This window comes from Cnephaeus nilssonii, assembly GCF_951640355.1.
Source record: "Cnephaeus nilssonii genome assembly, chromosome: 6".
NCBI lineage: Eukaryota > Metazoa > Chordata > Mammalia > Chiroptera > Vespertilionidae > Cnephaeus > Cnephaeus nilssonii.
In genome coordinates this window covers 82,414,049-82,434,631 of record NC_137077.1, presented here as the reverse complement: position 1 = coordinate 82,434,631, position 20,583 = coordinate 82,414,049, and the positions used below count along the sequence as shown (strand labels likewise).

The 20,583-nt window shown below is 41.4% G+C and overlaps 1 protein-coding gene across 4 annotated transcripts in view; it reads left to right on the top strand.

Annotated features, from left to right (window-relative positions):
* The first annotated feature begins 812 nt into the window (after positions 1 to 812).
* ATP2B1 (ATPase plasma membrane Ca2+ transporting 1) overlaps positions 813 to 20,583 on the top strand; it is a 136,575-nt gene continuing 116,804 nt past the window's right edge. Inside the window, exon 1 of one of the 4 annotated variants that reach the window (XM_079774384.1) lies at positions 813 to 1,226. The gene's annotated coding sequence lies outside the window, so the exon portion shown is untranslated. Of the gene's footprint in view, positions 1,227 to 1,267; positions 1,839 to 2,817; positions 3,287 to 20,583 lie in introns of those variants that run through there. The other 3 variants (XM_079774388.1, XM_079774386.1, XM_079774385.1) reach the window with 3 other exon arrangements.

Here is a 20,583-nt window from a genome sequence, read left to right as displayed (position 1 = left end):
GTTGGGCAAAGCAGACTACCTTTTAGCATCTCAATTCTGCGTGTTACTCGGTGTGTTTTTTTGTGTCTTTTCCCCACCCGAACGAAGGGTGATGGGTAAAGACGGTACAAGTGAACTGTAAGAGCCAACAGTTTGGCAGCGGTAGAAAAAGCAAAGCCAAAGGAAGACGCGGGGATTTTAAGCGCGGGTCCCGAGGGGCCTGCGGGCACCCGGTACCCCGGTTAACCCTTCGGGCGCTGAAGAGGGACCCCAGGTGGCGAGGCCGACCCTCAGCAAGGGAGAAGGGGCGTCCGGCACTCGCAGGGACGGTGGGCTCTCCTCCCCCAGAAGGAAACGACTTGGGAGGCACTTGGGTTGTCCGGTGTGTGCGTCACGGCCCGAGACAGGCAACGGGTCCGGCGGGGAGTGAAGGGAAGCGGCGAGAAGCCTTTCAAATCCGCTGACAAATGGTCAGCCTGAACCCGCCGTCGCCGGGAGCGCTCGCCCTCCCACGCCCGCGGCCCTGCTCCCGGGCTCCGGAGGTGCGCGGGCCGAGGGTGGCTCGGGCGGGGCCCCAGGTGAAAGCGCCCGCGTCCGCCTGCGGCAGTCAGCGCTCTCCAGCCTCCACAGTCGCGGGAGGACCCGACCCCACGCCGGCACCGCAGCTGTGACTGACGTCGTCACCGCCCCGCGCGCCCCAGCCACCCCCTCCGCCCTCGCCACCCCCCGCCCCGCTACGTCATGGAAACACGGACGTCAGACCCTCGCAGCCAATCGCGGGCGGCGGCAGGAGGAAAGGCGCTTGAGACAGGGGGCGGGGGCAGCGGCGAGTCCCGGCGCTCTGGGAAGGAAGAGAGGGAGGGCCGGGCGGAGGCGTGGGTCCCCCGCCCCGCACTCCAGCACCCTTTCCGGACCGCGCCGCAAGTTCTCACCGCCGGGCGCGCGCTCGCCAGCTGGGGGCGCGCTCGCTGGGTCCTCCCCTTAAACGCCCCCTCCGCGCCGCCGGGCTCCCCAGTCCCGGTCCAAGCCCGGCTCTCACCGCGTGCGCGCGCGCCCGCCCGCCCCCAGGCTCCCCGCGGGTCGCGTCACGTGACCGCGCCCAGCCGAGGCGGCAGCGGCGGCGGCGGCGGCGCGAGCTTCGGCGGCGGCGGTGGCGGCGGCGGCAGTGGCAGCGGGAGCAGCTGCGCCGCCAGCGTGGAGCGGGAGGCGTGTGGGTGTGAAGAGAAGGGAGCACCAGACCGGAACGGGTGAGAGTTCTTTCCCCCTGCCTACTCCGACGATCTTGCGGGCCACCCGGTGCAAACGGGGCTCCTAGCCCTACGCTGCGCGCAGCCCCCTCGTGCTCGGCCGTCCGCCGAGTGGCCGTGGGCCCCGCCCCTAGCGGGTCGGGCTGCGGTGCTCGCCGAGGGGTCTGCACCCCGCCCGCCGCTGCCTTTGCGGATGGCGGCGTGAGGCTGGCGGAGCTACCCGTGCCGAGCGCGGCGCGCCCAGTGTGCGGCTTTGCGGAGCCGAGGAGGCGGGTCCTGCGGGGACCCGGGCGGCCACTCGGCGGCTGCCGGGCTCTGGGCGGGGGCCGAGCCGGGTGCCGCCTCCTGCTCTGCCGCCTCCTCACTGTACAGCGTGAGTAGGGAGCCCCGGCTGGTGGACGCCGAGCCTCTCGACTCCGCAGCCTCATCCCCGAGGTGCACCCTCACCTCCGCGTGGCGCGCTAAGCCCTGCGAGCAGGCTGCGGACTCGCCGAGGACCGAGCCCCAGCTCTCTGCGCTCCCCGCTGTCCCTCACCCAGCCCCCGACCCCCTGCAGCCCCCGCCCCCCCCTTCCTTTTCTCCTTTGGAAAATGGTTCCTGCTGCCGGGCGAGGTGAGTGGCGGCCGCCATCCGCCCGCGGCCGGGGCGATGGGGCAGGTCACCTGCGGGAAGGCTGGGCGGAACACGGGGGTCGGGGAGTCGCGGAGGGGGTCCTGACAGTTGGGTGCCCCGCGCCCCACGGCGGCTTCAGCAGGTCCGGGAGAAGTTGGCGGGGGCGTTCGGGGGGCCTCTTGCAGGTTGTCTTCTGCCGCGCCCGCACGGGAGATCGTAAAGGTGAGCGGGTTCCTGGGAGTGCGCCTTAGCGCGGTCCGGCCGGGAGTCCCCGCCCAGGGCCCGAGGGACCGGCTCGGTGGGGCTCCGGGTGTACGCTCGCCGCTCTCCTCCGAGCCGCCTCCCTCGGCAGAGCCGGAGCTCATCCCGTCGCCAGCCGCCCCCGCCCGGCGCGTGGTGACCTTCAGGGCAGCGGTGCCCGGCGCTCTCTCCCCGCGCCCCGAGAGGGTCACCCCTTTAATCCCCGGCTTCGGCCCCGCTGGGTCTCCGACGGGGACCCCTCGCCAGCCCCTGTGTGGGGCTGGTTGACCGATTCTTATCGCACGACGGCGTTTCCCTGGGAGTTGGAGAGCCGTCTCGTCTCGCCTTTCTCTTGGCGTCTCCTGTCTTCCCCCCCACCTCCCTCCCCAGGATGTTCCCGGCTGCTTCCGATTCGCATTTTTTTCGATTTAGTTTAGGGGCGGGGGGCACCCTGCGTCCTGCACCCCCTTTTTAGAAAGGGTCAGTGAGAACGAAGCGGGTTCCAGTTGCGGGGTTGGGGATAGGCTCCCTGTATTGCATCTTGCAGGAGAATCCTGTGGCTAAGCTAGTTGGCGACCCCTGGTTCTGCGCCGCGGTCACTAGCCAGGTTGGTCTCTGTGCGCATTTCATTCACCAGTTTTCTGCGGGACTCGCAGTGCTGGAAAGTGTGCTCGCATCCTGTGCGGTGCAGCGGGCTTGACGTCCGGGGCAGGGGGTGCTCAGGTGGGCTGGAGGGGTCTCTGAATCTGCGGCGGGCTTGACCCTCCTCCGCAGGCGTATTTTTTACCTTTCCCTGGGGTTAGATCGTAGCAGCCAGCCACTTTAGCTGCTATGCATCCCACTTTTCTGGGTTTATTAATAATCTAATGGCTCCTGTTGGTATCGATTGCTGTTCATGATAAATTACTGATGGATTTTTTTTTTTTCATACGTGTGTAGGTAGATGCTTGAATCTGGACTGTCTGCCTTTCAACATGGAAGCCTTTGTTGTGTTTAACCTCCTCCACCTGAGGACAGTCTTACTTTAAAATAACGCTCTTGTACAGCGTGGGCGTATTTTATAATAAGAAGTACTTGTAAGGATCTGCTTTGTATGAGGCTCTCCTTGAACCGAGGGTGTGTAACCCTTTGGATGGTGGCCCACAGGAGTGAATGGAGGGCCTTCACCGCTTGCCCTGCTGCTAGCCTTCCCCAGACTCCTTATCCTTGTGAGTGAGTGGCAGAGACGGATTGGGGGAATTAGCAGGATTGGAGGGGAATCTCTTTTTGTAGTTGGCCTTTCTGCTGGGTCCCCCCTCCCCCTCTTTTTTTTTCTTTTCTTTTTCTTTTTCCACCTGATGAGTTCAAATTTGAAGTAGATAGAAACATTTTCTTTAAAGGAGCCTTTGAAAGCTAGTATATGAAATGGGCTTATTTAGCCCTGATTTCAGGGGGATGTTTTTAGCTTCTACCTTGCTTTGGGTGAGACAGTTAAATTGCTGTAATTAAGGGTGAATCTCTGTCCTGATTTTGGCTTGGGTGTAACTGCTAAGATCTTTGAAAAAGTGTTATTGCCTACCATATAGTCTGCAAAAGTGAGTCACAATCGGGTGAGTTGAGGACAGAGCGCCACCTTTAATTTAAAATTTCATGATTTTGTTTTATTAAAATGGTGAAAATTCAGAGTACGCCTTCTTGATTTTTATTGCAGTTGTCATTACTGGCATCCTCATTTAGATGTATAAGATGGTTTTGTCTTCATTTTCCTGTAATTCTTGACTCTTTTAGGGGGATTTCTGCAACTATATGGGAAATCGTGGTTTTTAAATTGATGCTTGGGGTTAAATGTAGGATTCTGAGATGAGGTGAGAAACTTGATTTATGCTTATGATAAAATAATAGGGGCAATGATATCTAGACACTTAGAAAAAGAAATAAGGAATGTAATAGCTGCATTGTAAGTGGCACCTAGCATTGACACCAAATAAAGGGTACCTACCAGCATCATAGTGGTCTTACCATTATTTTTTTTTTAGCTTGTGTGCTATAAACATTCTAAAGTAAACATGTACAATTATTAACCTTGCTTGAATAAGGTCTAGTAATTATTTTTGTTTGTTATTCATCTTCCAACAGTTTGCCTTTCATGGATTTACTGAGTTTTACAATTACTTGTTTTTAAATAATACAAATAAGGACTTGCAGCAGGACTAACATGCAAAGTTATTAAAGACCATGTTGGAACAAGTGGTTTCTATGTATCTTCTCAAATATATTACATATAAAAGAAAATGGAGTTTTTAATGCTTAGAAACCAAATGTATAGTGACAGTTGAACTGATGAGTTTCCTTCCCTGCCCACTTGCTCTGTCCCCCTCCCTCCCAAGTAAAAATAATTAAGGTACACTATCTCTTTAGGCAGAGAAGAAACAGATTTATTAGCTCTCAAGTAATGAATAAATTAATGTGTGGATATTACCAAATACAGTTTTAATTATAAACCACAAGCTATTGTCCTTCTATCTGCATTTAAGTTTCAACACTTATGATTCCTTCACTAACTATAATAAAACATGAGCTATTGAGCTATAGATAAATTTTATTAAGTTAAAGCTAAGCAAATCTGCTTGAGGGTGAAAGGTGGTTTATGCTTTTTCAAACTGTAGAATATGGCCCCAGGTTAAAGGACATTATTTGAGCAATTAGATTGATATATGCGGAGTAATTGTACATTGTTATGCACACCTTGATAAAATCCTTGATTTGGGGATTTCTTTTTTATGACAGACATGTTAACTTCATTTTGGATGTAACAGTCTCTTACCATATAAATTGAGTTGTATAGGTCCACAGATTTTAAGAGGAATGGCTAATTACTACTAACACTGGTCTTTTTCAATACTACTGTTAGAAAAAAAGGAGTTATTTGCTCTTTTATTTCCTGTTATATTTTTACACATACATGCAGTTGAAACTGGTTGTTTTCACTTCTTAATTTTGGAATTTTGGAATGAATGAGCAAAAGAAAAAATTCCACAAAGAAAAAAGGAATAAAGATCAGGAAGCGGAAACTTAAAAGAATTATATTTTTGCAGTTTGGGTAAGAATATTTACTCACCTAGTTGAAAAATAGTAATTATTTTCTAGTAAGTGTCATGATATATAGAAGGGTACTGAGAGCAGCTTACTTTGGGATTTATGGAATCTGAGATAACATTGAAAGAAAATTATAAAATAGTTTTGGGAATAATTTTAAAAAAGAAATAACTTTTAATGAGATATATTTTAGCTTCTCAGATGTTTTGTAAACAAACATATACATTGCCTTGTTAAAATTTATTACGAAAATTGTCAAATATAAGGAAGTATAGAGAGAGAATGAAAACAGCAATTGTGACAATTATCAACTCATGGTCTGTCTCAGTGGTCGGCAAACTCATTAGTCAACAGAGCCAAATATCAACAGTACGATTGAAATTTCGTTTGAGAGCCAAATTTTTTAAACTTACACTTCTTCTAACGCCACTTCTTCAAAATAGACTCGCCCAGGCCGTGGTATTTTGTGGAAGAGCCACACTCAAGGGGCCAAACAGCCGCATGTGGCTCACGAGCCGCAGTTTGCCGACCACGGATCTATCTAATATCATTTATATCTTTAAACAATAGATGTTAGAAATGGGAACATAGGACAGGTAACTGAATTGATTTCTTATGCTTTATATTTATAGTTTACAGAATATACAAATAGTATTCTATATCTAATTGAATCTGAAGGGTCAGTTTTGATGTTTTTCATTGTTTCCGTAATGCTCTATTTTATAGCAGGCAACTAAAGACTGTGCCTCTCAAATTTTGCTCTCTTGATAATGCCTTTGGTTTATAAATTGCTTTACAATGTTTAAGAATGTATTTACATAGTATCTTATTTGATTCTCACAACATATGATCCTGAGATGAGTAATCAGTTGAACCATCCTGCCCCCCCAACCCTTGCCGCTGCCCTGGAAGGTAAAGGTCCTAAGGTCATATAGCTAGCTTCCGGATTACCCAGAACTACTTTAGGTGGCTTCTAGTTTTTGCTCCATTGCTCTTTCCATTATACATGTTTATCTAAGTTTGTTAAAGTTATATGAATTTATGAAAAATCAGTTTCTGACCAGAGTAAATTTTGTAGTGGAATATAAACAGGTTTGTTTAGGTTTAGCTTTATAAGTTTAATCATTGCTTATATTTGGTATAATGTAAACAGTTCATGCCCTGATTTACTTAACAGCTGAGTAAATAAATATGAACATATTTGAAATACTGTGCTTTTAATATTGTGGATTGGATTATTTTTAAGATAGCAGTTCTGTTTTCAAACACCCGTTGGTCTATAAAATTATTTAGGTGTCTCTTAAATCTTGAGTTAAAAATAAAATGGCCTATAAGTTTCTTCTTTTAATTCCTGCTATAAATTTTTTGTGTACTTGTTTGTTTTTTTCCAAAACATGTTTATTACCTAAATCTTTTTGAAATATTAATCTATGAATGAAATTTAGTTTAAAAGGCTCTCAAGCCAGGAGATTTTAGTTCTTGAATTCCAAAACCTTATTATCAATCTAACAGGGAAGGTAGTGGTTCTCCAGCATCAGTGTGCATGAAGATCACCTGGGGGAGTTATTGAAAGTGCAGATTCCCTGGCATTGCCTCTGCAATTCTGATTCAGCATATTTGGGGTGGGGCCTGGTAGTTTGCATTTTGAAAAACATCGATCTTGAATTTATAACTAAGTTAAACTTCTGTAGTAGAGATGTTTTTATAAATTAGAAGGACATCATTGATTTTTTTTTTACTTTGAACGTAGCAGAATCAGTGTTTTCAAAGTTTTGACTATTATAGCCAGGTTTGATTTATTGATTTGGTGGTTTTGTGGCAATTGTAAAATTGATAAATTGAAAATATTTCCATTATAGGTATGCATTGTCTTCTTTCAGTAGGTCCACCTGTGATTATATATTAAGTTACTTATTAAGCACTGTAAACTGCTAGACAGAGAATATTCTTTTTGTTTTCATGCCTCAGTGTCTGCCATTTCCAAGTGACTTGAATGAACATGGGGGCTTATTTTTGTAAAAATAATGCATGCTGTGTCAATATAGTACTGTGTATTTATGCTCTAGTCTAGCTCTTATTTTTTGTTAGCAGAAAAGACATTGGCTTCCTTCAAACTAAAAGGACATAAATTGGTGAATAGTGATTCTTATTAGTTTCAGTTAAAAAGCAGCTGTTCCTTCAAAAACAGCAGCTTAGTACCTACTTATCTTTAAAGACTATTAATGATGTAAGACTAACTGATAACTTACCATTCTGTGCATTAAAACAGAAGTTACTGCTATTTCACTTAAATGGTAAATTTAAGATTATAGTTCAGCAATCTTTTGTAAGGTCCATTTGTTATAAACTGATCTGACTTTTTGAACTGCTTTATCTACTAGTATATACACATATGGATTACTTTCTATTTAAGACCAGTTTTAAAATGCAGTTGTTTTTGCTTCATTTATAACAATATAGTAAATAGTTGCATCTATATTTAAAATACATATTGTAATGAAATTAATTTCAAAGCAAATTCAACTCAAGACTGTGCTTTGTTTTTTCCAAAACCTTAGGTTTGTTGGCTATGCCTTAGGATATATTTAGGAATCATGGGTTATAATTACAGATGATTGTAGGAATTTAAACTAATAAAGCTTTCTGCCTGTGGAATCCAGATAAACTATGGGTAAAGTTTTCACCAAGTTCTTTTAAACTCTTTTTTAATTAAGATTTTTCTAGGAGTGTATCACCTATTTTAAACAGTATGCAATGTTTTTAGTTACCTCTTTATTAAGAATATTATTTGATATTTCTATGTAAGATAACTCCCAACAATATGGTTTCTCAAAATGTTGGATACCTGCTTTGTGTTATATTACTGTCACCTGGGCCTCTGGGGGAAGGAATAAGGATAGTTTTGAATGGACCAGTGCTTGCTTACACTGTGAAATCTGAGATTATACTGCTTAACTGTGAACTGGTATAACTACTATAAAGACATGATAAATTTAGGAGTAAAAGTTATTATTTTCTGAAAAGTAAATCTTAAAAAGTATTTGATTGTTTAAAAGATGCTTTTTAAACAACTTGCTTATTAACAGTGTGGATTTATTGTTCATTGTATTAATTCTGTGAGTTTTCTCTCAAGAATTTCAAACAATCTTTTACTCTCAAAATTCTCAAATCTGCTGCTTTAGTCTACCTTTCATATTTGTGTCAGAACTTATTTTTTTGTTGTAGCTTTTCTGCTGTCATTTCTTCACTAAAACTTTCAGTGGTTCCTCATTTTTCTCTTTATCAACATGCAACTTGACTCTGGAGGCTTTTTATAAAATAGCTCAGTGTTTTCTAAAAAATATTAATAGGAGTTTCATGGGGAGAGGGAGCAAAACCAAAATCCAAGATAGGCTGGTTTATGCAGTTCTCTTATTTGGGACTTCACCCATCCTTTGATACGCTAATATGGACTGAATCTACCTAAATCTATTTCGTGTTTTGCTCCCCTATTTCACAGAATTTCTTTGAGTTGAGCATCCCACCTGATGTTTTTATATATCACCTAACCAGGATCATCTCTTTGTACACCTCCATGGGGTACTACTCACATAGAACACAGTATGAATCATGTTTCCTGGGAATTGAGAGCAGTGTTGCAGTACTGTGGTACTGCTGACTGCTCACTTACATGACAGTCACATAGTCTGGCAGTGTCCTACATACAGTCCTGCTCATTCCCTTTGCTGTGACTTTATGTGTGTTCTTCCTGTCACCTGATACGACCCTCCCTCTTTTTTCTATCTAAATGTTCCCATCCTTCAAAACTCAGCATTAGTTTACCTTTCTGTCATTACTGATTAAATTTTTTTTTAACTGAAGTTTTCTACATTTGTAATCTGGACCATACACTTCCCATCTATTATATATCCTTTTGTTTTGGTCAGTATGTTGAATCGGTATTTTTTTGCCATATTGTTTTAGGATGTAGGCATTTGTTAAGGTAAAGCAGATGAGGTTAAGGAATTTTTCTTGGAGATTTTCTAAAGCCTTTTTACCTTTGAAATTTTAACTTTGCTCGGATGGATTCATAGGACAACCTGTTTTACTTCTGGAGAACAGCTACATTTCATAGAATGTTGTTAGGATAATAGAATTTAGCTTCTGTATAGGAAATCTTTTCCATTTCTGAATTTCAATGTAGTAACTAATTTGTCTATTTTAGAATTTATTCTGATTATATGCATTATAATAGTTAAAATTTATATCTTAAAATGTCCACTTTCACTATTCACTGGGCGTGTGACCTCTTTTCCTTTCATCTGGATTGATGTTTTAAAGATGTGTTTGTTGGATATGTAATCTATTAGCACGTTGCAGTACGTAAAATGCCATAATTTGAATCATATACTGCGGTTTAAAATTTAAAATATGATATTCTTGTAATTGCTTTTCATTGATAGGAATATCATGGAGCTCAGTTTTTAAATCTGTTTGCTGCAGGTTATAATTTTTTCTGAGAGTTCTTTTCCATGAAATTAGAGGATTAACTGTTAGTTAGCTTATGACCTGGTGCAGAATCACTATAGGCATCAGTAAGAAGTGTAGTTATGTGGTCTCTGCTAAAGTTTAAAGCATAGTGATATGTGTTTTTTTTCTAACTGCCTTCCTTAGGTCCAGAAAGGAAAATCTGTACTAGACTTTTATCATTTCTTTCTCTTTTTCTTTTTTAGACTTTATCACTTCTTATTGAATGCGCATGTCATTTCAAACATTTAATGATTTATGTAGATTTAATATGTAATTTTAAACATATAAGTGATTAATGTTTATGTATACTGGTGTTTAGTATGTAAGCCATTATTGTAAAAAAGAAAAAATGCTTGAAAAGATTACTCTCCAGAGAAGATTTTTCCAGTGATTAGCACAGCTGAAACTGTACAGGTGCACTCCTGTTGAATGTTCTTCCGATCCTTTTAAGATTTATAGACTTAATTGTTGGTTGGGTATTATAGATGGGATTCTAAGACTTGCTCTTTCTTTAACATTGGAGTAATAATCATAATAAAGTTGTTGATCAAAAGGGATGTACAGTGTTTTAGGTAGTGAAAAAAATAAAAAGAAATCTGTAAAGGCAGAAATCAGAGGAACCAGCTAAAGTGAAATGGGTTAGGACCGATCTTTTTCTATTGAATTTTTGCATTTTCTTATTGGGACACATGAGGATGATATTAGCATATACTCTATCCTACCTTGCTGATACCTAGAGTTATGCAAGATTTTCAGTTCCTTTGCTATAATTCTGTCCTTTTCTTCTCTGCTTTTGCCCATGCCGCAAATCAAATGAGTGATGCTTTATGCTGACTCACAAACTTCAGATACTTACTTTGGACACTCCTGACAACTAATACTGTGGTGGAGAACTGCTGAGTTAAAGGGCACCAGTGCTAATAGGAAGAGGGCTGAAAAGGAACGTCAGTCTGTGAAGTGGGAAGGTGATGACGCATCAGGAAAAGGAGATCCTCTAGCATCAAACCCTCTGATGTCAGGTATCAGAAAAACAAACATCAGTCAGTCATTCAATGCAAGTATAATGGATTTACGATAAGGTTTAAATTCACCTGCCTTTGACCTTACACTCCCTTTCCTTATATATGTAATTGAACACTGGAACTTACCTGATTCTCTTTTGCCTCTGGGCCTCTTGCCACAGCATTCCTTTAGCTAGGAATGCCAACCTTTCTCGGAGCCTATGTATTTTTATGGTATTCTGTGTGCCACCGGACCTAAAACTTCGGATTTTGGTTTCTACTCTGTTTTTTTTTTTTTTTTTTTTTTAATCTTAAGTTCTCTCCAGATTTAAATTTGAGTTTAATCCTCACCTTTAAAAGGCCAAATGACCTTGGATAAATCACTTGTTTTTTTTGTTACTGCCCCCCAAAGTACAAAATATAAAGCCAGGGAGTTTTATTAATATTCTTTCTTGGAAGGTTGACTTAAAAAAATTTGTATGGACATAGTAGGTCTTCTTCACCCCACCCCCACCCCAAATTTTCAACCATTTGATTCTTTTAGGTTTGCCTTCCAATATTTTCTTTTAACTATCTTGTTATCGCTTGATGTTTCATCTTGTAGTTTGCTATTAAGGTAATTTAGCTTTTCAATAAATGTATTTAAGATTTCCAATTAAAGACATGGCATATAACTCTGCTCCCTGCCAAAAAGTATCCTCAAGTGAGAGGAAGTGGAGTTTACATATTTATGTTAAGATTCTCAGCCTTCTTCCCTTCCTGAACTTCCAGAATGTTGGCCAGAGTTTGTCTTCTCTGAGGACTCTGACCAGCTTGAGGGAAAGGAGCTAGAGAGTCTGACATTGGCTCTGTGCTTGTGTGAGGGGGTTGTATAAGGAAAATGTCTTATGCACTCCTGTGTTCGTTGCGGCACTATTTACATTAGCGCAGATTTAGTTCCCGTCAGTAGATAAGTGGATAAAAAGCTGTGGTACATTTATACAATGGAATACTACTCAGCCATAAAAAAGAAAATCTTACCTTTTGGGACTGCATCGATGGACCTAGAGGGTATTATGCTAAGTGAAATAAGCCAGTCAGAGAAAGACAGATATCGTAGGGTTTCACTTATACGTGGACTCTAATGAAAAAATAAACAAAATAGAAACAGGACTCAGATACAGAGAACAGACTGACAGCTGTCAGATGGGAGGGGAAGGAGGAGGGTGAAATAGGTGAAAGGATTAAGCAAAATATCAAAACAAGCAGAAACCTTGTAGACACAGACAACAGTATGGTGATTAGCAGAGGGGAAAAAGGGTAGGGGGGATAGAAGAACATAAACGGGATAAATGATAAAAGAAGGGGAGCCTAGATTTTGGATGGTGAACACATAATACAATATACTAATGCTGATGATGTACTGTAGAATTGTATACGTGAAACCTATATAATTTTATTAACCAATGTAACCCCAATAAATCATTTTTTTAAAAAGAAAGAAAATGTCTTGTCAGTCACCGTACAGTGAACTCCATAGTCAGAAAGCCCTACATGTGACTCTAGAACTCTTAAGAAGATTTATGTATTTATAGCCTTATTAAGGTATAACTGAGATACAGTAAACTGCACATATTTAAAGAGAAAAACCTGAGTTTTGATGTATGTATACTGTGGTGAAACTGCCACCACAGTCAAATTAATGAGCACAACCATCCCCCTAAAATTTTCTTGTGCCTTTTTGTAATCTTCCCCTCTTCCCCTCTCTCACCTTGCTCTTTCCTCAGGGAACCCTAATCTGCTTTTGTGATTATAGGTTAATTTGAATTTTCTAGAATTTTATGTACTTGGAATTGTATAGTATGTGTTCTTTTTTTGGTCTGACTTTGATTCAACATAATTATTTGAAATTTATCCATGTTACATATATGTAACATGTTCAATTTTTGTTATTGGTGATAGGATTTCATTGTATAGGTTTACCACAATTTGTTTATTCATTTATCAGTTAATGGACATTTTGGGTTCCAGTAACATATAGTGTCTGTTCAGGTACTCTGTCCCTTTTTAACTAGGTTGTGTTTGTCTTATTATTGAGTTGTACTTTCTTTATATACTCTACATAACCATACTTTGGGGAACATTTGTGTTTGTACTGAGGGTGGGAGGAAGAATGGTATTGAAAACTGTGTACAAGGTGTCCCAAAAGCATGTATACACACTTTAACAGCTGGTAACTCACTTAATTTTCACTCCTTTTCAGGTTTAACTGATTTGAAATAATGGGTAAAGCCAGACTAAACTTTGAACAAAGAAAATTTACCCACTAGACTTTATTATGGGGATATATAAAAGATAAAGTCTGTGGTACAAAACCAGCAACAGTTGATGAATTGAGGGCACACCAATACCGAACAAAATGACGTTTGTGATTTCATTGCTTTGCATCATCAGCAGTGCCTGGACCAGAACGGTCAGTCATCAATTTGAAAACCGATATCAACAAAAAATTTATTAATTTCTCTAGAATTTTTAAAATTTTGAAAATGAAATGTATGTTAATAAACACTGACTTTATAATCATTCAAGGTGTGTATACATTTGGGGGGGATACCCTATCCTCTCTAATAAAATGGTAATATGCAAATTAACCATCACTCCGCTACATAAGCCACACCCACCAGCCAAGCCACGCCCACCAGCCAATCAGTGAGAGTATGCAAATTAACCCCAATCCAAGATGGCTACAGCCACAGAGAGCAAGGTTTCCCAGGTAACAGAGCAAGCCAAGCTTTCCATAGCCGTTGCAGGCCTAAGCCTCCACTCAAGCTACAAAGTTTCAATTGTAGAAGGTAAACAAATTGAAACAAATGGCGGCAGAGTGGAGCTTCAGAGAGCAGGCCAGGGTTGCTGGCAGCAACAGGGGAAGCAAAGCTTTCTGCACACCCTGGCCAGGCTCACCCGCTTAAGGCTACAAAGTTTCAATTGTAGAAGGTGAATTAACTGCCACAGAAATGGCTGCCGCCCCAGGCTACAAAGTTTCAATTGTAGAAGGAAAATAAATTCCAGATACCAGGGCCTCCCCTTGGGTAGCCAGGAGGCGTGGCCAGCCTGCAAACCACCACAGGCCCCTCGCTCAGGCCGCCCCACACCCCAAGGGAACCCCCACCCTTATCTGTGACACTCTTCAGGTCAAAACAGCTGGCCCCCACCCGTGCACCAGGCCTCTATTCTATCTAATAAAAGAGTAATATACAGATTGATCATCACTGCAACACACAATATAGCTGCCCCCATGTGGTCAAAGATCCTGCCCCCATGTGGACACAAGATGGCCAGCAGGAGAGGGCAGTTGGGAGGAACCCGGCCTGCAAGGGAGGGCAGTTGTGAGGGACCAGGCCTGCAAGGGAGGGCAGTTGAGAGGGACCCGGCCTGCAAGGGAAGGCAGTTGGAGGTGATCAACCCTGCAGGAGAGGGCAGTTAGGGGTGACCAGGCTGGCAGAGGAGGGAAGTTGGGGGCAAACAGGCTGGCAGGGGAGCAGTTAAGCATTAACCAGGCTGGCAGTGGAGTGGTTAGGGGGTGATCAGGCTGGCAGGCAGAAGCGGTTAGGGGCAATCAGGAAGGCAGGCAGGCAAGCAGTTGGGAGCCAGCAGTCCTGGATTGTGAGAGGGATGTCCGACGGCCCTCCAGGAGTCCCAGATTGGAGAGGGTACAGGCTGGGCTGAGGGACAACCCCCGCCATGCACGAATTTCGTGCACCGGGCTTCTAGTACATACATAAAACAACAAACTGAAAAAGCAAACAAGAACATTGTATTATTTATAGAGATGGAGTTAGGTACTAAAAGGAAAGGTGCCTACCTATTGCCTCTGAGGCAAAAGTTAAAGAACTGATATTTAAAAAGGACAAACTATGCATGTGTAAGTTTGTCAAAACTAAAAATTAATACATGTGTGGATAGCCCAGATATGTCACCTGTCACTCAGTTTTTGTGTCTCTCTGCAGTCTTGTGCGATTTAGATGCAGAAATCAGTATTACTTTGAATAAAAGAAGCCATTTTCACAAAAGTATAAGTGAGTAGTGCAGACTTGACTGAAAACTACTTTAGCAAAAACAATCAACAAACAACTTAAGAGCCTCGATTTCTTCCTTAAGTTGTCCTCCACTTTGCAAGTTCAAATTCATCATTCCTTTATTTATGTGGAACAGTTGGTTGCCATCTGTGGGTTTTTTTTCAGTTTCCCCTGGGATGTTCCTTACTACTACCACCACTCTACACATCCGAAGCAGCTTGTAAAAACACATGAAGACATTATTTTCCAACTAATTACATATAGCCCTCTCTCTCTACTAAGAGTCTGGTATATTATTTCTCCATTTCTTCTGGATAAGTGTATATTCTTTTTAGTGTTAAGAGTTTAATCCCATGAAATGTTGACTTAAGAGAGACTCTCTAATAAATCTGTTGAGTATATTTTTGTAGGTGTGTCTTTACAGTTGACCATATTTTAAAATTTCATCCCCATCATTAATTTCCTGTCTTTCCTTTGAGGAACTTGGTATTTGACTGAATTTCTTCCTCTTGCTTTCTTTGAAGGAAACAGAATCTCAGAGGGAAACAGCAATCATCTCTTAAAATATGTTAGAATGCAGAAGGGGAAAAATGTTCTTTTGCCGGGTGCCATGAAAAATAGACTACCTCTAAAATACACTAGATACTCAGATAAAGGGTATTTAAAATTACTGAAAATTTAAAATTAATACCTGTGCAGCTACTTTCTATCTGGTAGGTACTTTTTAAGCAACTTACAAATACTAGTCTATTTAAATGAATGGGTTCTGTGGAATTTGGGGGAGAGATATTCTCCACTGAAAAATATGAAAAGGGTCATTAATGATTTTAAAGGGAACTCCTAAAACACAGTGACTTACATAATCTTTTTACCAATTAAAAATGTAACAGCCCTAGCTGGTTTGGCTCAATGGATAGAGCATCAACCTGCAGACTAAAGGGTCCTAGGTTCGATTCCGGCCAAGGGCACATGCCTGGGTTGCGGCTCGATCCCCAGTAGGGGGCGTGCAGGAGGCAGCCAATCAATGATTCTCTCTCATCATTGATATCTCTCTCTCTCCCTCTCCCTTCCTCTCTAAAATCAATAAAATATATAAAAAAAGTAACAATACTGATTTTTAATGTTTGAAAAATATAGAACATAAAAATGAAACAAGATCACTCATAATCCTACCTCTGAAAAATTAGTCAGCGTTAACATTTTGATTTATTTTTGATCTCTTAAAAAATTTGTACACCTAGTACCATGCTTGAAATAATGTGGGTGTAAATGTGTGCTTTAGGAAAGCTTTATATTAAAAAAGCTTTATATAATAATTTTCTTATGTCATTAAATGTTTTTCATCAACATCATTTTAATGAATACAATATTCCATCCCATCACTATTCCCTTATTGTTGGATGTTTGGGTTTTGAGTTTTTCTCGTGTTAAATAACCCTCCAGTGAACATCTTTATTTGTAGATGTTTATCTTCATTATGATTGTTTCCTTTTAAATTACTGGTTAAAGAATTGGGTAGTTTGTTATCTTTTTGCTAAAACTTTCTTCCAGCCTCCTTTCTGTGAGGCTGGTTAGGTATTTGGGATTGTCTTTTCCTGCTGTATGTATAGTTCATGCCACTCATTTCTAGGTCTCTGCCAGTTACTTTCTCAAATTATCATAGCACTTTTAAAAATTCACATTTTGTTATTGTTTATATGTTTGACACCTCCATGAGATGTTCAGTTTGAGAACAGGGATTGTTAATCTTTCAGTCACTTGCCCCTGGCACAATGCCTTATTACCTGTGAGGTTCTTAATGACTCTTGAAGGAGCATTTTGTGTCCAGTCTTGAATTTGAATCTACTTACATTGGACTCCTGCATAACCCTTGTTTTGTCTCTTCCTAGGAAACTGTAATATGTTTTAGGTATTTTTATCTTTTTTTAAAAAAAACTTTAGCTGAATGATACTATTGAAGATGAGAAATATTTTGTTATAACTAGGCTATATAAATTTAAATCTTTCTGACACAATTCTACCATCCTTGCTTTTTAAGGATAGGGTAGACTTTACTAAGTGGAATATAATACTAAGAAGGCCATTAGAAATGGAAGTTACTTTTATTTCAAAATGAATAAACATTTTCTAAAATACTTCCTTATAGATTAATATACCTATCTTCTTTTCTATAGAGGAGACAACTCTACAAAAATTCAACATATAAACTTTTAAGTGCAAATGTATGTTAAGAGGTAATCCAAAAGAGTGAAGGTTCTGTATTGTATATGAAATAAAACTTTGAAGTTTTAGGAAAGTGTCCTAGCAAACACTTCCTATGACATTGTATCTGACTTTTATTAATCCTCAGAATTTCAGTGGAAAACTTAAGGTTTTGGATAAATATATTCCTTCAAAAACTGTTTCTGTGATCACTGTGCTAGACAGGAACAATTGTGACCTGCCAAGAAGAGAGGCTGTTATGCAGAGCTTCAGGTCAGCCTCAGTCAGTGTGTCTAGAGTTCCTTCTCAGTTTCTTTTTTTGTGCAGTGATTCATCAGGTGCTGTATGCTTCCAAGGAACCAATGTAAGTGCGTGCACATGGCCCCTTCCTGGTCTTTGATCTCGCCTATAATGAAAAGGGATATATTGTTTCTAGCTATTCTTACACATAGAAGAAAGGCATTTTGGAGTCAGCTGCCAAACCTTAAAATCTCAGTAGTTTAGCTATCATGGTCTCCTGATAGTACTGTCTGTCCTATCACTATTATTTTGAAGGATTTTTTTTTTAAGTTGCTCTGAGCTCTGCTTGTATATTCACCTACAGCCAAGGTGGAGAGCCAGGCTTGAGTTCTGAGTTGCGTCATAATCTTGGACTTGCCCCTGCTCTCTTCTTGATGTATACTTGTAGATTCAGTTCGAATGTTTTCCCAGGCAGAGACTGCATTAGTGAAGGAGAGAAAACTCCTTTGAGAAGATTCTTTGGCCATGTTCCTCCAATATGCAGTACTAGGTAGCCCCCTAAGGCAGGTGCCACAGGAAGTTGAAAGGAAGGAATGTTGAGTGGTGTGGGGGAGGGGGATCTAGAAAGATTATCGTTTAACTTAAAGCTGCAAATGTACTCAAAGAGTTTGGAGTCATCATCCAAAGTCACAAAATTGTAGTTGTATTGAGAACTTGAAGATGACAGTTGTAGAAGTGGGATGTATAGGGTGGGAGAGTAGCACAGGTTATATAGTTGATTGAGACTTTTTTTTGTTTAGTTAATAGATATACATCAATTTATATGTATTTTATTTTCTTGTTAATCCTCACCCAAGCATATTTTTCATTGATTTTTAGAGAGAGTGGAAGGGAGGGGGAGAAACAGAGAGAGAGAGAGAGAGAGAGAGAGAGAGAGAGAGAGAGAGAGAGAGAGAAACATCCATGTGAGAAAGACGCATCAATTGGTTGCCTCCTACATGTGCCCTGACCAGGGTTGGTGATCAAGCTTGCAACCGAGGTCCATGACAGGAATCGAATCCATGACCCTTCAGTCTGCAGGCTGACGCTCTACCCAGTGAGCCAAACCGACTAAGGCTGTATATGCATTTTAAATATCCAAAGGTGTGTTTTTCCTCTCAAGTATTGCCTCTTAATTAGAAAAGTTGTATGTGTAAAAGGATAAAATGCCCCAAAATATCTTATGACATTCGTCTAATGTTGATATCAGGAATAATGGTCTTATTGTGGAATGCAGCTTATTGGACTAATTGCCTTCTGGAATACCTCTGAAATGAGAAGAGATGAAAGAGAGAGGAGAGTAGCAGAATGAGGAGAGTTGTGGGATAATTCCTCTCCTAGCCTGAAGGCTATTACTTACTTAGTTTTCTGAATCATGTAAATTGTAAAACAAGTAAAGAACCTGGAAATTGGCAGAAAAAGCCCTCTTAGAAGCATGCATCAAAACTCTCAGTGCCTCACTCCACTTTGTTATGTTTAGTAGTAGTTTAAATAAATTTCTATAGCATTTTGATAACTGGTTTCCCAGCACTCCACAGATGAGACCAAATTTGGAGAAACTGGATTGGTTGTTCAGAGACAAGCATAAGTATTACAAGAAAGAATTGAAAGTTGACATCCTGACAGTGAAAAAGGAGGTTTTTAAAATCTACAATAGGAATTTACGGTACAAAACTTAATGGAAAATTTGGCTTGAAAACAGTAGCTCTGTGCTGCTCTTCCCAAGTGGAATATCCTCATCTGAACTAGTTATCATGAAAACTGCTTCATGAAGCTCTCCAGAAAGTTAGCTGCTTCTCTCAGGCACTTACTTAGTTCATGCGTGTCCAATTAGACATCAAGTCCCCTCTGCTTCCCTATCTCTACAGTCATATTGATCACCTCGAATCCTACCCGGAGTTCTCACTTTGTTATAGATATGCCCAGTCTGCTCATTATTAGCATATATGTATGCTAGAGGCCCAGTGCACGAATTCATGCACCAGTGGGGTCCCTCAGCCTGGCTTGTGGGATCAGGACGAAACTAGCTCTCCGACATCCCCCAAGGGGTTCCGGATTGCAAGAGGGTGCAGGCCAGGCCGAGGGACCCCACTGGTTCATGATCGGTGCCAGGGAGGGACACGGGAGGTTGGCCCTCCAGAGAGAGACTGCGGGAAGGCTCCAGGGTGTGTCCGGCCCATCTCACTCATTCCTGATCAGCCAGACCCCAGCAGCAAGCTAACCTACTGGTTGGAGCATCTGCCCCCTGTGGTCAGTGCACGTCATAGCGATTGGTTGAGTAGCCTTAACATATTATGCTTTGATTGGTTGAACGGCCCACCAGTAGACCAGACACTTAGCATATTAGGCTTTTATTATATAGGATATTTTAATCCTCACCCGAGGATATTTTTTCATTGCTTTTTAGCGAGAATGGAATAGGGAGGGAAAGACAGAGAGAAATATTAGAGTGAGAGAAACACATCCATTGGTTGTCTTCTGCACGAGCCCCATCCAGGGCCTGGGCTGGGGAGGAGCCTGCAACTGAAGTATGTGCCCTTGGCCGGAATCGAACCTGAGACTCTTGACGGTCCACAAGCCAACACTGTCCACTGAGCCAAACCAGCCAGGGCTGTGATATATTTTGTATATCATACTCCCCTTGCCTAATTTCCCCACATTACAAAATACTGCTCTTCCTTCAAGACACTTTAAAAATCAGTTCTTTAATGAGGCATTCCCCAGCTTCCCTAGGCAGGGTAATTTCTGTGTATGTTGCCATCATTTTATGTTAAGTCAGCATTTCTTTGATTCTGAAACATTGTTAGAAAATAAGTTATCCATTTAATAGTTGTGGGGCATAAAATTAAAATTAGATATACATAAATAGTTGTACTAACTGACAGAAGCATCTAATAGGCACTTTCTTTAACATAGGAACACTCGAGTCCAAAGCTTTCTAAGTTTTAAGTTATCTAAATCATTTTGGCCAGGTATTAGGAATGACAGCATGATAACATGCTGCTTTATAACCTTTGTTCTCTGATCTTAACCTCCTTAACACAATTGACCTTTGAAGCTTAGTTAAGTATGTAGATTTTGTTTACATTTTCTGTTGCTTAAACTCAGTTTTTAAAATTGTCTTTTTAATGTTTGTTTTGTCCTTACCATAATAGTAACTCTTAAGTGCTAATGCATAAAAAGGAAACACTACCCTTTTTTAGTTTGAAAATCCTGTGATTTTCCCAGAGGTGGCAAATTCTGTTCTCTTTAATTGCTTTGCCTGGCATGTGACAGGCAATTTGTGTATAAACTAGCTTTTGGTTTCAGTGTTACTTCTTAATTATAGACTTTTGAAAGTTTCTGTAAGAAAAAATTAGGGATTCAAATTCCTATCAACAACAT